Below are 17,874 nucleotides of genomic sequence, written 5' to 3'. Positions count from 1 at the left end.
GAGTATTTTTTTGTAAACGTATTTTTTCCAACTATATGTAAAGATAGTTTTCAACATCATTTGTTTTTTTAAATTAATTAATTTATTTTTAATTTTCAACATTTACTTCCATAAGTTTTAGATTTTCTCCACCTCCTTCCCCTCTCCCCTCCCCAAGATGGCATGTAATCCAATATAGGCTCTACATATACATTCCCATTAAACATATTTTCACATTAGTCATGTTGTAAAGAAGAATTAGAATGAATGGGAGGAACCACGAGAAAGAAAAAACAAAACAAAAAAGAAAGCAAATAGTTTGCTTCTAGCTGTATTCAGATTCCATATTTTTTTTCCTCTGGATGTGGATGGCATTTTCCATCATTAATATTTTGGAGTTTTAGATCTTTGCATTGCTGAGAAGAGCTAAGTTCATCAAAGTCAGTCATCGTACAATGTGGCTGTTACTGAATACAATGTTCTCCTGGTTCTATTCACCTCACTCAGCATCAGTTCAAATAAGTCATTCAGGTTTTTCTGAAGTCTGCCATTTCTTATAGCATCATTTCTTATAGCATAAGTTATAATTTCTTATAGCATAATAGTATTCCATTCCATTCATATACTACATTTTGTTCAGCCATTCCCCAATTGATGAGCATCCCCTCAATTTCCAGTTCTTGGACACCACCAAAAGAGCTGCTATAAATATTTTTATACATGTGGGTCCTTTTCCCATTTTTGTGATCTCTTTGGGATATAGCTCTAAAATTGGTATTGCTGGGTCAAAGGGTATGTACATTTTTATAGCTCTTTGAGCATCTCAACATTCATTTCTATAAGATTTTGAGTTCTAAATTTTTCTCTTTCTCTCTCCCTCAAGATGGCAAGCAATCTGATATAGGTTATTCATGTGCAATCATGTTAAACATATTTCCATATTAGTCATGTTGTGAAAGAAGAAAAAGAACAAAAGGGGAAAACAGTGGTATGCTTCCATCTGCATTCAGACACCATGGTTCTTTCTCTGAATGTAGATAGCATTTTACCTCCTGAGTCTTTTGGAATTGTCTTGGATCACTGTATTACTGAGAAGAGCTAAGTCTATCACACTTGATCATTGTATAATGTTGCTGTTACTGTGTACCATGTTCTCCTGGTTCTGCTCACTTCACTCAGCATTTTGAATATTTTTGACTCAGAATCTATGAAAGGCTCCAAAAGAAGCCTCCTCCCTAATGGTGATCTTTCTTTACCCTGGTCCTTTTGACTGCTGTTCCTGATCTTGGCTCTGTAACCTGATCCAGCTCCTGTTGCACTTCCTATTTTCTCTATTTGCTTTGCAATATCTTGACCTCTATGATCACGATCATAACCTTAACCTTCCATAGTGGCTCAGTAAGCCTCTTCTGAGGAGAAAAGGGAAGGGATTGAGGAGAACATGCTCAAAATCAGGATTTATTTGCATTTTTTGAATCCTGAGCCCTTTTGGCAGTTCTGGTGATGACCCTTTCTCAAAATCATGTTTTTCAATGCCAGGGAATATGGGAGGATGGTACTTGTGCTTCCAAACTCAGAGGGCCACTGGGATAACTGAATGAAGATAGAAAGTGCTTTGTAAGATTTACTGAGTTCTGTCATCCCTGGAGTCATCGTTATCATCAAGAATTGTGGAGGATGACCAACACAGAGTCCAAAGAAAAAATTCTGTCAAAATACAGTTATCAAAATACTGAGGAAAAATCCAAGTTCATAGATTTCATGTTAAGAACCTCTACTCCAAATAGCAAGCAATTTTGGATGTTCATAGGGTTTTATAGCAATGGATTAAGTCCTTCAGATGGCAGGGTTAAAACCAGAGACAGACACCAGACACTCAGTCTCCATAGGCTCATAAATCTTGATGGTTTAACTAGTTCAAACCCTTCATTTTCCAAATAGAGAATGGAATTCCAAAGAGCCCAAGTGCCTTATTCATGGTCATGGCCAAAGCAGTCACTGATGGCGAGCTTTAGAGCCAGGGCTTCTGACCCTAAGGCCAGGGATTTTTCCACTAAACTATTCTGCTTCCTTCAAGGAGCTTACGGTATCTTGGGAGACTGTTGTAGGGATCCCAAATCCCTCCTCCCAAAATTTCAAGACTCTCTTGGTCGTTATGACTTTGTGACTTGATCCATCAGCTGGTTGGCACAATGGATAGAGCATAGGACTTAGAGTCAGGAAGACGAGTTCAAATCCAACTTTAGACACTTTAGTAACTCTAACTGCTCTGTGATTCAGTTTCCTGAATTGCAAAATGGGGATAATTATAGCACCTCTCTCACAGAATTTTTGTGAGGAGCAAATGCATTAATCTATGTAACACACTTTGTAAACCTTAAAGTTTATTATTGTTGTTAGCCTCTGAAATCCCTAAACTTTACTTTGTGACATATGGAGTGATCTGACTCTGATGAAAGGGTAGGAAGGGAACAGGAGGATGTTCATTCCAAAGGAAGACTCAGCCTGTCAATCTTGTTCCTCAGTTTCTCCAGCAGCAGAGTAAGAGCTTGCCTCAGGCTGGGTTACTCCGTGCTGATACTGCAAGAAGAAAGCAGGAAAGCCACCAAGCCACAACTAGCACTAGCCAAACTCCTTAGAGGAACTGGCCCGCTCTTGCAGGGACACAGGCAAGGAGATCAGCATGAAAGTGGTGGGAATGAAGGGGACCAGAAACGCCTCTGACCCCCACCCCAAACTTCTCCACTGGCTTTTTCCAGACTCCTAGAATGCTAGTATTCAAGAATCATTCTTTGAGTTTCAACTTGGTCCTTAGCTAAAAGGCACATACTCTTGGGGGGCAGGTTGGTGACTGGGGGATTATAAGTCATTATCAGTGATTTGCACCTTAGTGTCTAACAGCTAGTCAGAACAGGTTTTCCCTGGGAGAGGGTGGAGAGAATGAGAGAATCACCCAGCCTACTAGGCCTGGGGAAAGAGAGGCTCTGAGGTGTGTGTGTGTGTGTGTGTGTGTGTGTGTGTGTGTGTGTGTGTGTGTGTGTAGCATGTACAATCTAGTATCAGAAGAAAAGTGAAAGGTACAGAAAGGGAGACTGAAGCAACCCTGAAGCCAGATTGCCTACAGCTACAGGTGGGGCTCTTAAAGCACCCTAAGGGTCAGGCTGTGGAGTCTCGGTCCAAGGGCCAGATGGCCTTATCATCCCAAAGTCAGTCCATCCCCTCATGAGGGAAACTAGCAAATGTGGCCATGGAACTGAAAATAGATTCCAGGGCAAAGATATGCAGCATTCTCTTCTCCCAATCAGCTTAGGGGGACTAAACCTCAGAGGAAACTGCTCAAGAAAGTCAGCCGAGGCCTCTCCCACCACATCCTTCTGGAGCCATGGAGGCTTCCCTAGGTCAGCCCCTTGTTCAAAAACCCATCTTATTCTCCTAATGTCAGCCAGATTGTGGCCATCTTAGTCCTACAGCAGTCCCTGGCAATGTCTTTCCTATTCCTCAAGCACCCCCAGCTATTCCTGCCTTCAAGTGTAGCTGAGACAGAAGGACAATTGTTCATCAAGCATTTCATCTGGTCCCTGCTTCTTGGCAGGACTTGGTTAATTACATTGCTGACGCATACTTCCTCATTTTATCCATGGAGACAAATACTTGTGGGCACTGTGCATGCACATACATGTGCATGTGTGCACACACATACGTATACATGCACACACACCAGCCATATTCCCAGTGCCTTAGAGGTCAGGTTCTGAGCAAAGAGTCTGCATCAGGTTTATGCCTGATGCACTGTTGTTCTAACTGGTTTTCATTAAATATTCCATTTGAAGTTCTAACTCTCTTCAAATATCACTCCGTCAAGTCTGCCATCAGAATGTGCTCCCAGGACTCTCACTGACAAGACTGCAGGCTCCACCTGAATGTCCCAACAAATGTAGTTCGATACTCTGAGTTCCTTGGGTTTACATAAGGATATTTGGGTGGTGTGGGAATGAAAGCCGCTGTTTGCTTGTAGGAACCTCCATTTGGGGTCACTGGGTTGAAGCCTCAATAAGTACTTTCCTCCTAAACCTGCTCCAATTAAATTAAGATGGCTGAGCTAATATACCATCTGCATATTCAGCCCTAACCTCTTTCCTGATCTCCAGTCTCCCATCACCAGTTACCTATTGGACATTTCAAATGGAATGTTCTGGAGATACCTCAGCCCCAGCATGTCCAAAACAGAACTCACCTCCTTTCTCCCCAAAGCCTCCCCTCTTCCCAGACTTTAAGGAATTTGCCCAAAGTCACAAAAGTAGTGAGAGGCAGAGCCTGCAGTCAGGCCCAGGTTCTTTGACTTTTTCAGCTCTACCCCAAGGCCTTGTTGTGCTTCCCAGTCAAAAGATTATTATCTCTGGTACAGAAAACAGAAGCAGAACAACTAATTGCTCTGACTTCTTCCCATCATCTAGCATTATCATTGCATTCATCCCTAGCCGAAGTCCTGACCTTCCTCTGATCTTCTGTGTGCTCCCATGGGAATTTAAAAAGTCCTTTTTCTCATCTCAAGTCTTCATCTTAAACCTGATTGCTTTAGCTTTTTAGCATCCTCCCCTTTCCTTTCAGAACTCTGCCTGCTTCTCTTTTATATTCATCATCAGTAACTTACACCCTCTTTCATCCACTGGGCATGTTTTGAAGCCTGAGCTGTCTTTGCACATCTATATTGGTCTCTTTAGACACCTTCCCCTTTTCTTTGTCCTTGATTCATTTGTGTTGGCATCTTGATAGCTTCCAATTCCTCCTCGCAAGACAATTTCCCCTGCAAAATTTTAGGTGAAAGGATCCTATCTAACCTTTCTCTGAACCATTTGAAATTGTTCTCCCAATCTAAAGTGAGTGTCGTTATGCATAACTTAATTTCATTAACTGCTATGAATTATAAGATGGCATTGTCACTTCCTCCCAAGGTTCCCATTATTTCTACTTTGGCAAACAGTTCCTCCTTATTGGGCTGAATCTGGTCCAGAATAGCACTTTTACTCATTGGTTCCTCTGCCTTTTGAAGAATGAAATTATTATCAAGGCCATCAAAAAAATCTATCGGTTGTCCTGCTTTTGGGACAGAGACAGAGAGGGAGAGGGAGAGAAGGAGAGAGAGAGAGAGAGACAAAAATGGAAAGAAAGAAAGAAAGCTTTAGTGGGTGTATGGATTGTTGAAGTCTTTCCTCTAAATCCCACCATACTTATGTGATAGGTCTTTTCCATTGTGGTGGTCTGCTTTTGGAAGTCACCATCCATTTCCTCCTTCTGGCTGGGTAAGCTGTAATATATTTCCACCATGACATTGTTTTTCTCCCCACATTTATTCTCATCTAAATTGTCTCTATTATGCTTCCCCTCTTTGGATCATACATTTCCTCACATGAATAAGTCTTTTGAGGACATGATTGCTTCTTCTATCCCATCTGCTTTCCCCCCAATAAGAACATACTCTGATTTGATCATCACAACAATTCCTTAAATTAGGCAAGGAAGGATTATTATCTCCATTTTTGTGGATGTAGAAACTGAGATCCTAGAGTTGTGACTTGCCCAAGGTGAAACACTAGTCAGTAATGGAGCCCCACTCTTGGTGTGCCCTCTCATGGGTGATTAGTCTCCTTCTGCTGCCTCCCAGGCTTATTGTTACTGGGTGATGCTTTTGCTCCAAACCTATCTTTTTTTTTTTTTTTTTACCATTTCAGTTGTTGACACTAACTCTTTATTGGAAAGGATCTGGCAAACTAATTTACACTCAGGGATCCATGGTATCAGGGGCAGCTAGATGGTACAATGGATAGAGCACCAGACTGGAAGTCTTTCTGAGTTCAAATCTGGCCTGAGAAACTTACTAGCTAAGTGACCCTGGGCAAATCACTTAACCCTGTCTGCTTCACTTCTTCATCTGTAAAATAAGCTGGGGAAAGAAGTGGCAAACCACTACAGTATCTTTGCTGATGGGAGATCCAAAGAGTCGGACATGAAACAACTGAACAACAATGATCCCAAAATAACAACTTATTTCATAGATAACATTATACTTTACAAAGGTCTTTGGTGCAATATTACAACATCCAATATAGCAAATATTTATTAAGTGCTTATTGTATACAGAGAGCTAAGCTGGATGCTAGGGGAGATACAAAGTTAAAACATGACCCTGTACCTCAAGGAGCTCACAGTCTAGTAGGCAGATGAGATGTAAATATTTGGAATACTCATTAATACATGATAATCCAGGAGTGCATGCCCAACACAGGTGGTGAGCAGTGTGCAGGTAGAGCACATCCCAGCATGGGCCACACCACCACAAGGACAGGACTGGAGTGGGATTCAAGGCACTACATCACCAGCAGCAGTGGTGGGTCCCAGATACATCAACTCACAAATGCCAAAGACAGCTTCAAAGGTCAGTGAGAAAGCTCTTTCACTTGGGTGAGAAGGGAATGCAGCTGTCTAACCCTGGCCCCAGACAGAGGCAGCTTCCATTGCTGGAGCCCTGGCCTAAAGCCCCTGGGGAAACTGAGCAGCTGACCTGGATCTCATCCTTGAGAGACTGCCCTGGCGTGAGGAGGAGTGCTGGCGTGGTAGAGCTGGTGGAGGCTCTGGAGAGAGAATCCTACTCACAGACCAGAACACAGACCAGAAGAGGAGTAAACTCCTCTCCCTTGATTGGGCCACCTTGGAGGAACTGAGAACTTACAGGTCTCTAGAGTATATCCTCCCCTTGAGAAAAAATCAAGTCAAGTAACTGGCTGGGAAAATGCTCCCCAAAGGGAAAAAGAATAAGACAACAGAAGATTACTTTCTTGGTGAGCAGGCATTTTCTTCCATCGTTTCAGATGAGGAGGAATAAATCATACCATCAGACGAAGACCTAAAAGTCAAGGCTTCTGCATCCAAAACCTCCAAAACAAATATACAATGGTCTCAGGTAATGGAAGAGCTCAAAAAGGATTTTGAAAATCAAGTAAGAGAGATGGAGGAAAAATTGGGAAGAGAAATAAGAGCGATGCAAGAAAATCATGAAAAGCAAGTCAACAGCTTACTAAAGGAGACAAAAACACTGAAGAAATTAACACCTTCAAAAACAGACTAACTCAAATGGAAAAAGAGACCCAAAAAGTCAATGAAGGGAAGGATGCTTTAAAAATCAGAATTAGCCAAATGGAAAAGGAGGTTCAAAAGCTCACTGAAGAAAATAGTTCTTTAAAAATTAGAATGGAGCTGATGGAAGCTAATGACTTTATGAGAAACCAAGAAGTTACAAAACAAAACCAAAAGAACGAAAAATTGACTTTCAAACAGAAGAATCAATAGAAGCATGAAAATGTAAACAGGAAAGAGAAATCATAAGGGACTTACTAAAGCTGAATTGTTTACATTCCTACATGGAAAGATAATATTTGTAACTCTTGAAACTTTTCTCAGTATTTGGGTAGTTGGAGGGATTATACACACACACACACCCACACACACACACGTATATAGACAGAGGGCACAGGGTGAGTTGAATAGGAAGGGATGATATCTAAATACATAAAATTAAGGGATGAGAGAGGAATATATTGGGAGAAGAAAGGGAGAAATTGAATGGGGCCAATTATCCCTCATAAAAAAGGCAAGGAAAAGCTTTTCCAATGGAGGGGAAAAGGGGAAGGTGAGAGGGAAAAAGTGAAGCTTACTCTCATCACATTTGGTTTAAGGAAGAAATAACATGCACACTCAATTTGGTATGAAAATCTATTACACTACAGTAAAGTAGGGAAGAAAGTGATAAGTGGGTTGGGGGGGATGATAGAAGGGAAGGTAAATGAGAATAGGGGGATAATTAGAAGTGAACACTTTTGGGGAAGGATAAGGTCAATAGAGAGAATAAAATAAATGAGAGGCAGGATAGGATGGAGGGAAATATAGGTAGTCTTTCACAACATGACTATTATGGAAGTCTTTAGCAAAACTACACATATATAGCCTATATTGAATTGCTTGCCTGCTCGGTGGGGATGGATGGGGAGGGAGGAAGGGAGAGAAGTTGGAACTCAAAGTTTTAGAAAAGAATGTTGAAAATTGTCTTTGCATGTAACTGGAAAATAAGAAACACAGGCAATGGGGTATAGAAATCTATCTTACCCTATGAGAAAAGAGAGAAGATGGGAATAAGGGAAGGGAGGGGTGTGATAGAAGGGAGGGTAGATTGGGGGAAGAGGTAATTAGAATGTGAAATGTTTTGGGGTGAGGGAGGAGAGAGATGGGGAGAAAATTTGAAACTCAAAGTCTTGTGAAAATGAATGTTGAAAACTAAAAATAAATAAATAGAGAAAAATAAAGGCAACAATCTGGAAAAAATACATGATAATCCATTACAGAGGCACAAAATAAATTTCTATGAGGCGTGAGAGAAAATGTTACTGTCTATGGGTGGGCATTAAGATGAAGGAAGGTTTCCTGGCAGAGGTAGAGTTTTAGTTGAGTGTTAAAAGATGGATAGGAGGTTAACAGGTGGAGAAGAGGGAGGATAATCCATAGGTAAGGCATGAGCATGCAGAATTCTGTCTGGAGGGTAGAGAGCTATCAAGTTTGGCTGGAGCATGAGGAAAAGAATAAGGGTAAGTCTGGAATGATAGGGTGGTGTCAGGTCACAGAGGACCTTGAATACCAGGTAGAATAATTTGGACTTTATTTGGGAGGTAATAGCGAGTCACTGAAGGTTTCTGAACACAAGAATGACCTATGTACGAGAAAGATTGGAGTGGGGAGAAAGTGGAGTTGGGAAGACTTGTAAAGAGAATATTGCAATAATCAAGGCAGGTGGTAATTGAGGCTTAAACTAGGGTTGTGCCAGTGGGAGAAGAGAGGAGACAATGAACTCAAGAGATTTTGCAGAGATGGAATGCACAAGATTGACTAACTGGAAATGAGAGCAGAAGGTAGAGGGAATTATCTTTCACCATTCCCTCTACCTTCTGCTCTCATGAATATGGGAGGTCATGTGAATGGTCCCATCAGCAGCAAAGATAGTGAAGTAAGGATACGCAGTTTTAAGGACAAAAATAATGAGCCCTGTTTTGCACATATTAAGTTTAGAATGTTTGTGGGACAGCCAGATGGAGATGTCATGTAGACAATTGGAGCTGCAGAGTCCAGAAGAGGCTGTCAGAGCTGACTATAGTTTTGGTAGAACTCTCTTTCTGTCAAAAGTACAGCAGCTAATAACTTCTGATTTAACTGAAGCTTTTATCCCCTCTGCTTCACTTCACATCACTGGGTCTTCTTCCTCCCACTGTTGCCTCCTTCATCTCTATCTCGTATGAAGGGGTGGCCCTTTCTTTAGACAAGGCATGCTTATCAAAAACACCCTTGATCTCACCCCCTCTTCTATCCCAGAAATTGCTTCTTCTGTCATTCCCCTTCTTTCCCTAACATTTAATTTCTCAATGTCTACTGACTGCTTCCCTAGTGCTTACAAACATGCCCATGTCTACCCCATACTTAAAAATACCCCTCGCTTGATCTTACCATCCCTTTAGAGATGCTAGCTACTGTTGAAAATCTTTCCTTCCCTTCTTGGATAAACTCCTCCACTTCCTCTCCTCTCACTTGATTTTAGAGTCTAGACTCTCTGCAATCTGGCTGCTGACCTCATCATTCAACTGAAACTTCCTTGTCCAAAGAGATCTACCATTGGCAATCTTCACTGACAAATTGAATGAACTTTTCTTAATCTTGATTATTCTTGACTTCTCTATGCCTGGGATACTGTTGTTCCCCCTTATTCCCAGATCTACATATCCAGCTCTATCTTTTCTTCTGACCTCCAGTCTCACCATACCTTTCAGATGTCTTGAATTGAATGTCCCATTAACTCCACAAAGTCAACATGTCCAAAACTGATCTCATTTTCTTTTCCCCAAACTCTTCCCAGCTTCTCTATTACTGTTGAAGGCACCACCTAGGTCAGCAAACTCAATGTAATTCTTGACTTCTCTCTCTCGTTCACCAGATTACATAATCAAATCTCGTTGTTTTCACTCTCACACCTCTTGTATATGCCCCATGGACTATGGCAATAGCCTTTCAGTTGATCTTCTTGTCTCAAGTCTCTCCTCACTCCAATCCTTCTTCCATTGAGCTGCTAAAGTCATTTTCCTAAAGTGCAGGTTGACCATGTCAACTTCTCCCTCTTTAATAAATTCTAATGGTTTCTTAGTTCTTTCAAATAAAAATCCCTATATTTGGTATTTAAAGCCCTTGACAACCTGACCCCTTCCTAGCTTTCCCTTCTACTCACACTTCACTCCCTTCCTTCTATAATCCAACGACAGAGGCCAACTTGCTGTTCCTCGAACACATCACTCCATTTCCTGATTTTGTGCCTTTTCACTGGCTCTTCCTCCTCACCTCTGCTTCCTAGCTTTCTTAAGGACTCAGCTTAAAACCCATCTCTGCAGAAAGCCTTTCACTGTCCTCACTCCACTGCTAGTGCCTTATGCCTGAGATGATCTTTTATTTTTACTGTATATATCTTGTATGCACGGTTATTTTCATGTTGTCTCCCCCGTTAGAATGTGAGCTCTTTGGAGGCAGGGACCATGGTTTTGCCTTTCTGGTTATCTCTAGGGTCTGACACATTAGTAAGTGATTCTCACTAACAAAGAACTAGTTTCTGGAGTGGAAATGTTGGGAACCTTGGAAAAAGTGACTACTACCTCCTAGGGTTTGTGATAGAAGGAATAAAATCTGGGGATAGTCTGATATGTGCCCTAGATTTGGGGAAAGTAGATTTCAGTAGGTTCAGAAGAAAAATAGAATCTCATAGACAAAAAGGTTTTAGGAGAAGTCGGCTCAGGAGACACAGAGGGAGCAACCAATGGAATCTGTCTGAAGAAATATGATGTAGATGCACACGGAACTCATCAACAAACTTAGATTTAAAAACAAAACATACAGAATATAGAAGTAGGCCAGGTCACACAAGGTGAATAGGAGTGTTGCATGGTCCTGTAAAATAATGTCAGGAAAACTAAAACTCAGAACAAGCTGAGGCTATTGAAGGAAGTCTGTAAATAGAAAGATGATAAATGATAACAAAAGAAGACAAAGCTGCCATTCTTGGTGATATTGGAAAGATCATGGAAAATGCGAGAGGTAGCAAATGATTGGAGAAAGGCAAATGTTGGCTTGACTTTTACAAAAATGAAAGAGAAGAGTCTTGAAGTCATAAGATCAGCAAGCTTGACATTGATTTCTGGGAAAATTTTTTTTTACATTTCTTTTTTATTTTATTAATTTCTTTGTTTTCCGTTTTCTACAATCACTTCCATAAGTCTTAGATTTTCTCCCCTTCCCTCTTCCCTCCCTCCCCAAGATGACATGCAATCTTATATGGTTTCTATACATGCATTCTTATTAAGCATACTTTCACATTAGTCATGTTGTATAGAGGAATTAAAATGAATGAGGAGAAACCATGAGAAAAAAACAAACTAAAACAAAACATAACACAAGAGAAAATAGTTCTGCTTCATTCTGCATTACAATTTCATAGTTATTTCTCTGGATGTGGATGGCATTTTGCCTCAAGAGTTCTTTGGAAATATTTTAGGTCCTTGCATTGCTGTTAAGGGTTAAGTCTACCAGAAAAATTCCTGGCACACTGTGGTTGTTACTGTGTACAATGTTCTCCCAGTTCTGCTCCTTTCACTCAGCATCAGTTCATATAAGTCCTTCCAGGCCTCTCTGAAGTCTTCCTGCTCATCATTTCTTATAGCACAATAGTATTCCATTACATTCATATTCCACAACTTGTTCAGCCATTCCCCAATGGATGGACATCGCCTCGATTTCCAGTTCTTGGCCACCACTAAGAGAGCTGCTATAAATATTTTTGTACATGTGGGACTCTTTCTCGTTTTTATGACCTCTTTGGATACAGTCCTAGAAGCAATATTGCTGGGTCAAAGGGTATGCACATTTTTTGTAGCCCTTTGGGCATAGTTCCAAATTGCTCTCCAGAATGACTGGATCAACTCACAGCTCCACCAACAATGATTTAGTGTTCCAACTCTCCCATATCTTTTCCAACATTTATCATCTTCCTGTTTTGTCATGTTAGCCAAATTGATAGGTGTGTTGTAGTACTTTAGAGTTGTTTTGATTTACATTTCTGTAATCAATAGTGATTTAGAGCATTTTTTCATATGACTATAGATAGCTTTACTTTCTTCCTCTGAAATCTGCCTGTTCATATCCTTTTACCATGTATCAATTGGGGAGTGACTTGTATTCTTGTGAATTTGACTCAGTTCTCTATATATTTTAGAAATGAGGCCTTTGTCACAGACACTAGTTGCAAAAATTCTTTCCCAGTTTTCTACTTCCCTCCTAATCTTGGTTGCACTGGGTTTGTTTGTGCAAAAACTTTTCAGTTTAGCGTAATCAAAATTATTTGTTTTGCACTTCATAATGTTCTCTATCTCTTGTTTGGTCATAAATTTCTCCAGTCTCCACAAATCTGACAAATGCACTATTCCTTGCTCCCCTTATTTGTTTATAGTTTCAGCCTTTATACCTAGATCATATATCCATTTGAACTTTATTCTTGTGTATGGTGTCAGACGTTGGTCTATGCTCAGTTTCCACCACACTGTTATCCAGTTTTCCCAGAAGTTTTTGTCAAACAGTGAGTTCTTATCCCAGAAGCTGGGGTCCTGGGGTTTACCAAACAGTAGATTGCTATATTCATTGACTGCTATGTCTTGAGTACCTAACCTATTCCACTGGTCTACCCCTCTATTTCTTAGAGAGTACCTAGTGGTTTTGATAATTGCTGCTTTATAATACAATTTGAGATGTAGTAGGGCTAAGCTACCTTCCCTAGTATTTCTTTTCATTAATTCCCATGATATTCTGAAACGTTTGTTCTTCCAGATGAATTTTGATATATTTTTCTAGTTCTATAAAATAATTTTCCGGTAATTTGATGAAAATTCTTTAGATATCATTAAAGAGATGATTGGTGAATAACTGGAAATGGAAGTAGTAATTACCAAGATCTAGGCAGTATGCCTTCATCAAGAATCGATCATGCCTGACTAATTAGCTAACTAACTAATGGCATTTCCTTTTTTTTGAACGGAATTACTAAGGGAGTATGTAGATGAGAGAAATGCTGAAGGGGCTAGATTTTCACAAAGTTTTTGGTAAAATGTCTGATACTATTCTTGTGGAGAAGATGGAGAGATAGACAGAGAGATCAGATAGCAATACAATCAGATGAATTAAGAACAAATTGGAAGGCTGAACTCGAAAAGTAGCTGTTCATGGCATTGTGGCAGAAGCTCTTCAGGGGAGTGCCTTGGGGATCTGTGCTTGGCCCTGTAATGTTTGACATTTTTATCAATGGCAAGCTCATCATACTTGCACATGATGGAAGGCTTGGGCAGGGAATGAAGAGTGGGGATGGGTGAGTAGTGTTGTGGATAGCTAACACTGTCAGGATCCAAAAGGCTTGAGCATTGGACTAACTCTAACAAGATGAACTCCAATGGAGATACATGACAAGTCCTGTACTTGGGGAAAGGATAAATGCTACAAATATAAGATGGGAATGAATGGATAGAGAGTAGTTTATCTGAAAAGGATCTGGAAGGGTTTTTTTTTTTTGATGGACTCCAACCTCAATATGAATTATCAGTGGGAAGTAGTAGGCAAAAGTGATAATGCCATGTTAGGCTGTATCAGAAGAGGGATGGTTTATAGGACTAGTGATAGTCTCTCTCTCCCTCTACTCTGCCCTCCATCAGTCCTCATCTGGAGTACTGTACTCAGGTCTGTACCATGGTTTAAGAAGGACATTTCTAGGCTAGAATGTGACCAGAGGACAGCAACCAATATGGTGAAGGACCTTGAATCTATATCAGTCTGTTATGAGGATCAGTTGAAAGAACTGGGCATGTTTAGCCTGAAGAAGGGAAGATTGAGGGGATATTGGGGGGCTAATTTGAACTGCTGTCATGTGGAATAGGGATGATTAGCCTTGTTCTATTTGGTCCTAGAAGGCAGAGCTAAGAGTTGTGGGTAGAAGTCATGGGGTCCAATTTAGGCTTGATGTTAGCAAAAACAACCCCCTCAAAATTCCTAATAATTGAGCTGTCTCCCAATGGAATGGGATGCCTGGTAAGGTGGTAGGTTTCCCTTCCATGGAAGCTTCAAGCAGGAGCTTGAAGACCACTATTCAGAGATGTTATAATAGGGATTGTTTTGGGGGACTAGTGGGCCACTGGGTTCCCTTTTAACTCTCAAATCTTCTGATTCTGAATTGTGTGGGATAAGGAGCATTGGAGAGATAGCAAACCAGAAAGAGAAGTGGACTGGGCATATGGTGGGAGTGGCTAACTGGAACTTCTTTGGAATCCATGTGATGTTCAGAGAGCTGGGGGTGGTCTCTCCCCCCACTCCCATTCAGCAGAATATCAATGGGAAAGATATGAGTGTCACATGTGTGATGTTGTATGGATGAGTTGTAATCTGCTCCATTGGAGGGAGTGCCAATATTGAGAAGCCATAGCTTCCTTCCAAGTTCCGCTCAAGCACCTCTGTGGAAATGAGGCCTTTTCTGATCACTCCCTTCCTCCCAGATGCTAGAGCCTTCCATGTGTACTTGTACACAGGACACTGAGTGTTTAGAGGACCTAGGTTCAAATCCCACTTCTGCCATTTACTCCCTGTGTGACCTTGGATGAGTCATTTCTTTTCTCTTCTTCTCAGTTTCCTCCACAAAAAAAAAAAAAAAATAGTCGGTTGGTTTTCCAGTTCTAGATCTGGGATCCCCAACAGTCCTAAGCTTTTTGAAGACAGAGACATTAATTTTTGTCTCTGTATCCCCAGTATCTGGCACATAGTAGGTGCTTAATAAATGGTTATTGAATGAACAAATGAGCTGTCCCCAGACTCTTAAAATTTTTTAAATTTATTTTGAACTTAAATACAAAAAGATAAAAAAAGAACATTTCTATGTACACAGCACAACATAAAAAGAGGATTCAATGTAAAATCATGAATTTTCATTTCACACTGTTTACTTTTTTTGGAAAGACTATGTAATAAATGCAACACATCATTTTCCAAGCTACCCTGCTTTTCTGTGCTTCCTTAATAAGTTTCTTTTATTCTCTGCTGTACACCTTTTATTTTTTTGTGTGTGTGTCCCTAGACTCTTATAAGTTATTAGGAGGACATTCCTGATCACTGAATCCAAAGAAAACTTTAAATAATCTTTATTACTCCAGAGGAGTCCTACTAAGCCTCTACTAATAGTGTTCCCAGAGCTCACTGAAGACTTATGGTATAGGGGACACTCAACTGGAGGCAGAAAACTTAAGCTCTGCTATTCACTTGCTGTATAAGCTTAGGTAGGTCACTTCCCTCCTCTGAGCCTCAGTTTCCCCTTCTGTAAAATGCAGGGGTTGGAGTAGATGGTCTGCTAGTTTTCTTCCAGTTTGCACATTTGAGGAATTTATGCATGCCTGTCCCTGAGGTGTGAGGACCCTCGACTCCTCTGATGTCCCTCCAAATGAACTGAAAACTTCTCTGAGTCCCCATAGAACTGACAGAAAGGTTGCCTGTCAGTGCCAAGCTCATGTGGGAATAGCTCAGCATGGTCTCTAACACTGGGAGGCTTTCAGAACATCTCAGCTCCTATCCTGCTTCCTTGCAGTATTTTGCCCCAAGGCATTTTACCCACAGATCATTTCAGTCAATAGGAATTTTTTGTTGAACGAAACCCCTTGGCCCCTGTATCATCCCAGACCTGTCCCTTCTCATCTTTGCCTATAGATGAAATCTGTGCCCACCCAAGTGTTGTTTGGCTAAGAAGATCAGTCTGAAATGGAAACTGTAGGAAAGACAGAGGAAACCCAGAGGGCTGAGATATCAGAAGCTAACAGAAAGATTATAAATGAGAACATATGGTGTCTGAAGAATATGAACAAAGTAGTTAGTTAGCTGCCTATTACAGGCATTCAGATAACGTAGTTATATCTCACTTCATAGTAAATTAGCAACAGAGAAACTCATTGGATGAGATTATCTGTGGGTGGATAAATGAGGAAATATGACCTACATTCCATGAACTGGCATTCTTCATTGTCCAGTCCCTCTGGACTATGTAAGGGGCCTGTATCCTCTTGCTGGTAGGTAGTTGGTAGGAGGAGAGAGTAAGAGGAGATGCTGTCTGGAGAGGTGTGGAGCAGTGCGCAGATCCTGGGGTTTGAGGATAGAGGATAGGCCTTGGGATAAAAGGGGCAATGGCCACAAGGGCTCTTCCTAGTAGAACTAGTTCAGAACACTGAGCAATGGATGTATGCGGAGTATGGGCTGAATGAGAACCATTGTGGTTTTGTCCAGTAGCAAGCCCTGATTAAAATGTGGTGTGTGTGTGTGTGTGTGTGTGTGTGTGTGTGTGTGTATTGTATGTGTATGTATGTGTATTGTGTGTGTGTGTAAAATGGTGTTCCCAGGACCTGTTCAGGGCAGCTCTTGGTATCTTCTTTCAGTTGCTTCTGACTTCTTGCCCAGGAGTGTTCGTGGGCTTTTCATAGGGCCAAAAGATCACAGGTTTATAGGCACAAGGGACTCCTTGACAGCCTCAGTAACAAGTACCCATCTAGACTGTGCTTGAAGCCCTCCAGTGAAGGGGCAACCACCACCTTCAGGGGTGGCAGCCCATTCTACTTTGGGACAACTCTCATTGTTAGGCTTAATCTAATTTTCTGACTTCTGGGTCTAATCTTCCACATGAAAGTCCTCCAAACTCTTGAAGATGGGTATAATGTCCCTCTAAATCCATCTCTTCATGCTAAACATTTTCATTTCAATTGGACAGTGAGCACATAGCAGGTAGCTACTATGTGCCAAGCACTGTGTTGGGTGCATTGTAGATATAAAGATAAAAATGAAACTATCCCTGCCATCTGTTGTGGGATTACATCCTACATAGGTATACACAAAAATTGAAAACAGGCAATTTGACAAAGCTAAGGATTTTAAGAGGAACAGTTACAGAGAAACTGCATCCCAGACAGTCTGTGCAAAAGCACCCAGGTGGGAAATGAAATCCAAGTTTGGATAAGAGTAGGTCAATTTCATCAGAATATAGAATGCATGAAAGGGAAGAAAGTGAAATAATTCCGGAAAGATAGGCTAGGGCCAGAATTTGAAGGACTTTAAATGCAAGCCTGAGGATTTTGTATTTTAGCCTAGAAACAACAGGGGGTCTGGAAAATCTAGAGGAGAATGATCTGTGTGGTACAAAGATTATTTTAGCAACTGGATGGAGGATGAATTGAAGAAGGGAAAGATTAGGGGCAGGAAGATTTATCAGGAAGCTATTGCAATGATCCTGGAGGAGGTGATGAGGGCCATAACTAGAGAAATGAGCATGGGAGTGGAGAGAAGGATGAATCTGAGAAAGCAGCAATGGAACTGATTGGATATGGAGACTGAAGAAAACAGCTGAGGATGACTATGATGAGCTTGAGAACTCTGGTGACTGGAAGGATGGAGGTACCCCCAATAGAAATAGGAAATTTGGAGGAAGGATGCATTTAGAAGACAGGACAATGAATTTGAGTTTGAACATGTTGAGTCTGAGATGACTACAGTGCCACCAGGTGTAATATGTAGTATGAAGTTATTGATAGGGGCCTGGAGCTCAGGAGAGAGATTGGGACTGGGTATAGGGATGTTGTAATTATCTGCTTATAGATGATATTGGGATACATGGGAGCTGATGAGATGACCAAGAGAGGATACAGAGAAAAAGAAGGCCTAGGACAGAACCTTGGGGAGTCTCCATGGTTAGGGAGCAGT

Source organism: Notamacropus eugenii, chromosome X, assembly GCF_028372415.1.
Source record: "Notamacropus eugenii isolate mMacEug1 chromosome X, mMacEug1.pri_v2, whole genome shotgun sequence".
NCBI lineage: Eukaryota > Metazoa > Chordata > Mammalia > Diprotodontia > Macropodidae > Notamacropus > Notamacropus eugenii.
Note: the sequence above shows the minus strand (reverse complement) of the source record.